This window comes from Symphodus melops (genome assembly GCF_947650265.1).
Source record: "Symphodus melops genome assembly, chromosome: 15".
NCBI classification, from domain to species: domain Eukaryota; kingdom Metazoa; phylum Chordata; class Actinopteri; order Labriformes; family Labridae; genus Symphodus; species Symphodus melops.
Genome location: NC_136705.1, coordinates 3,732,307 through 3,737,306, shown reverse-complemented (window position 1 = coordinate 3,737,306; position 5,000 = coordinate 3,732,307). Strand labels below are relative to the sequence as shown.

At 40.3% G+C, this 5,000-nt stretch overlaps 1 long non-coding RNA gene across 3 annotated transcripts in view; it reads left to right on the top strand.

Annotated features, from left to right (window-relative positions):
• The window catches only part of LOC306836000, a 139,298-nt gene that overhangs the window by 54,532 nt on the left and 79,766 nt on the right, over window positions 1-5,000 (top strand). The window lies entirely within an intron of this gene.

The window sequence follows — 5,000 nt, the reverse complement described above, 5'->3', positions numbered from 1 at the left end:
AGACAAAGAGAGGGCAAGGCAGAGGAGAAGTAAAAAAAAAAAAAGCTTCAACTTTCTTTAATTATGTTTACCCAACAGGCTTTGCTTCCTCATTTAAATAGCATAAACATCTGGCCGTGGCGCGCCACTAGCATGGCGGCAGTAGTCAAGCAAATCTTGTGGAAAATAATGAAATTAGATCCCTGGTGCTGTGACAGTGGAAGGGCAGAAGACATCCGCTCCATGTTAATAAAATTGCCATGAATGAGTGAATACAATTAGGAAATTGTCAGTGGCGGCAGTGAACTTTTGTAACTCACCCATGTTTGCATCATTCGATTAAGGCAGCAATTTGGACTTGTTTATTTCTCGGCCGGTGTGGCTTTTATTAATTGTGACCCGTCAGTGATTGGCCTGCGATTAAACCAGTCACATATGATGTGGCTGAGGGTGAAGGATGGATTGGTGGGCAGGCTGATAGAGAGCATTTTTCTTTTTTAATTGTTGTTTATCTCGGTGAGAGCAAAGGGAGGGAGAAGGAACTCTATGTGTTTATGTCTGTGTGCACACTGAGAAGAGTGTTTGTTTGGGTTTGCATAATGCTTTCATTTTAAGTTGTGAGTTCTTACTACTGACTTTTTAGACAAAATAATGAGTTCCTATTACACAAAACTACCTGCAAGCAAATCAGTTTTGTCCCAAATGCTCAAAAATGTTTCAGAATTGTTAAACATAAATAATAAGTCTGGACTTCTTAATTGTATTGACAACTTTCCTAGATTTAAATCTCCAATGCTAGTAATAATGGTAACACTATGGGTGCTATTAGCATGAAGAACAATGAAACTAGACTCATTCTAATAGCAACATTAGCAACTACAGTGCAAGGACATGTGAAGGACTTGTATTAGTTATTTTAGCAGTTGAAGTCCAGCAGCTCTTCGATTCCCTTTAGCATGTATAGCCTATGTCTGATAATAACTGATAGCCAATATTAATAGCTGTAAGAGTTGGAGTCAGGGGGTCACACATTTACACATTAAAGAAGAGACGCGAGGTTAGCATGCTAGGCGGTCCAGGCCTGACCACAGCCTGACTTAGCTTCATCAAAAGAAAAGGTTGAAGCCTACTCTTAAAGGTAGAGAGGATGTTGGATAGTGTTGTAGTTTCTGACACATTTTTCTACATCTTTAAACTTTTATACGTTAGCCTTTACTCAATGCTGTACATGACACATGTACAGGCCATGACTGGTGTTAGTTCAACTAGCCCTGCACATAAACATTAGCCACACATAAAACAAATGGAGATTATTTCACTTCTGTGATCCCATGTTTGCTCAGTACTCGCAATTATAATCAATTTTGACTTTATTTCTGAGTGCTTTCTGTTCTTACTATATATATGTTCTCACTCTGTACATTGGCTGCAGTGTTACAGACTGCAGAGCTTTGAAATAAATCCCTTCAAATGCTCTCAGTCTTTATAATCTTCACTCCTGGGTCTGGCGTTCACAACTCTGAATTCCCTTTGCAAATTTGAAGTAGTGGGTCTGTAGCCTCCTTGCTCTGTGCTTTCTAGAGAGAGCACTGTGTTTACTCTACAGCCTCACGCAGGCTAGGGAAGGGATTACATTTGTGGAAATGAGTTGTCATTTCAGAAGGTAATAATGGATTTGGGCCTGAGAGCTCAACAAACACAACTCAGGGAGAGCGGAGGGGATGAAACATGGGCGCCGAGGTAGGGAATGTGTGTACATAGTGGATTTGTGCGGCACGCGGGAAGGACAGAACACACAGACACGAAAGCACACACACACACTCTCTCTCACACACACACACACACACACACACACACACACACACACACACACACACACACACACACACACACACACTATTTGGCTGGACATCTGTACAAATGAGAGTACTGGAGGATTCTGTTGGGATGCCTGGTTGGGGGGTGGATATCCCACCACAAGATTCCTCCAATCTTCAAAGCTCCAGTCCAGTTGGAAGTAATGGTTTCCATCCCTGCTGCCAGATTGGGTCCGTCCTGTCATCACCGCTGTATTTTCTGACAACTGTGTTTTATCTTTTGTCTTGGACGCCCACAGAATTGCCTCTGTAGTACGTTACGCTTACTTGAAATGTCTCTTTTGTCTTTGGCTGGAGTTTTGGAAGTTCCATACTCGCTCGCCAAAGGAAACGGGCCTTTTGTTTTGTTTTTTTTACCCTCCTGTCAGTAACTGTGACCTTTGGACATCACTGTAGTACTCCAGTCACATTTAGTTCATCATCACCATCATCACACAGTCCCTCTTGATTAATTCAACATCCAATTTGTAGCAGTGCATAATATGTCTGTCAGTTGTAATAACTTCTTGGATGATACCAATAAAAAAATATAACCATGATTTTTTTTCTGTAAATTGACCATGTGAAATTTAGGATTGGATTATTTGATTGACTTTATCAAGGAATCAAATCTATTTTTTTAAAGATTATTTTGATTTAGTACCTCGAGACCATGACCTGGGTTGGTTATGGCTCACTGTATCCCCACTCTAAAAACCAAGTGGATCTGTAATCCTTATCGGTTGTGTTATATACACCACTGAAAAAAAGGTATTTGAAAACACAGGATAGAGAAGGTTTACAGCAGGAAACATTACCGGTGCTGCCGTCCCATTTTTTATGCAGTATTTTTTGGAGAATTATGAGGCGACAGTACAGATATGTTTTTTATCTCGGTGCGGCAGTCTGGGTCAACCACATTTTGCATTATACATTGTAAAATGTTACATAAAGAATTTCACAAGGAGCCTTCAAGGTCCATAGTGTACAGTGTAAATGTCTCCTAATCTTTAAAATGGACAATACCCAATACTGAAATGCAAACACTGGAAATCAGAGTCAATCTGATGCTCTTTTTTTTTTTGTTTTGTTTTGGGGTTTTTTTGTTTTTTTTGGGGGGGGGGATCTGTCCCTGATGTTTGCTAGAAGCCTAGCTGTTGCTACCCTGAGCTCTGAATTTCCTTTACATGATAGATTGTATTGTTAAAATGTAAGGAAGTCACTGGAAAGTACTTTCATGATTGTCAAACAACTAATTCAAAGAAAAACCTTTTATAAACTAGTGGTAGCCCAAGAAGTGATGAATCAGCTGTCCTATTTGTTTATTTGTAAAGAGCCACTTATACTTCCTCTGAAAATGAAAACTAAAGAGACCTCCATGAGTTATGGCTTTTTAATTTAATGCAAAGTTTCTGCAAAGTAAAAGGCACGTTTATGAAAGCACCTTCTGTGTAAAGGTTGCTTGGCTTCAAGGTAAGCATATTATTTGATTGATTGAGTTTATATATATATATATATATATATATATATATATATATATATATATATATATATACACACACACACACACACACACACCTACACACACACACACACACGCAGTAGGAGTTGGAATGATCCTGCTGGAAGCATATAGAGCAGTTTTAATAGCCCGTATAGGCATTACAAAGGATAAAAAGTACATCTGTAGGAGAGACTGTGGGTCATACCTATCATCAGGGGTCCAAAATAAGATTTTTTTTTTTTCTTGCAGGTTTTGCACGTGTGTTAAACATAATGACAGAACCATATGCTAAATCTATTGTGAATGTATGTGCTTTGAAGTGTGTAAAAATGATTGTTCCAGGTTATGCAGAGGTGAGGGGCAAAAAGGTTTGGTTATAATATGTCTGGCTTTGTTAAGTAAGCTCCCCATAACAGCAAAGACATTCTGTCACATACAGCTGTGAAATCTTTTTGCCATTAATGAAACATAAGGTAGATCTTATAGTGACTGCACATTATCGTTAGCTTGAGTCTCTTATACAGGGATCTTCTATAGGTTAGGTGATGGTGTGGTCGTATATCCATGTTTGTGCATTAGAATGTGTGCACAATTGTGTCTTTGTGTGTGTGTGTGTGTGTGTGTGTGCATGTCTATGGAGGATGCGTTTGTGTACAAGTATCTACTCTTGCATATTTGTGTGCTTGCACGCCTGCACAAATACACGTGAGTGTGTGCTGAGACAGATGGGTAATAGCCCCTGTGCTGAAAGCGAGGCCCTGTGTAACGTGCAGCCCTGATTGCAGACCTGATTACCTGCCATATGCTAGCTGAAGGGTTGAGGGCCGGACCAAATGAGAACAGTATGCAAACGTTAAAGCAGCGTTTTTATAGTGCAGTCATTATGCCCCCGCTCTGGCAAATGAAAACGAGCGTGGCAGGGAAGGAAAATAATGAAGTCATAAAAAAAACGGACGGGTCACGGTGCGTGGTCGCTGCTGCCGCCACCTCCCAGCTGTAATCCCATTGGCTAGAGGGGAAGGGGAAGGGTCCCCTGCCAAGATGATGGTAAGGCGTTGGTTAGGCCGCAGGGTGGCCCTGTTCCATCGAAAAGCCTTCTATCGTGAGAAGACGGCAGTTAGAGATCAAACTGTATTATTTTCCCTGGTGTATCACCTTTACTCTAGGAATGAGTACAAAAGCTTATACGTGTGTAGGTGTGTGTGCCTGTGTGTGATGTGATTATGTTCCTATTAGCCTTTGCATTCTCCATTATGCATGCAGCATGCAGGGCTAAACTGACCTTGTAAGATGATCATTGACTCTCCTTGGAAAACACTTGTTATCCCAGGATTAACACACACACCAATTACTACCTGCTTGCCACATGAGCTCAGGAAATAAAACATTTCCTATCTGTGTCGCTTCCAAAGGAGCGACTTCCACCCCTCTGTGTATACACAAGGATGTGAGGGCACATAGATCCATACATAACTCTCTGGCAGTCTTTTTTTTTTTTTTTTTTTTTTAGTACGATGAATGTATAATTAAAGGCATAATATACTAACTCAGAACACCACCAATAAAAGCAATATTTGAGATTGCACAGTAGGTTTTAAAAATCACCTACATTCTTGTTTCCTGGGTGGATTGAATCCCCTCAGGTTTTGCATAATGTTCTA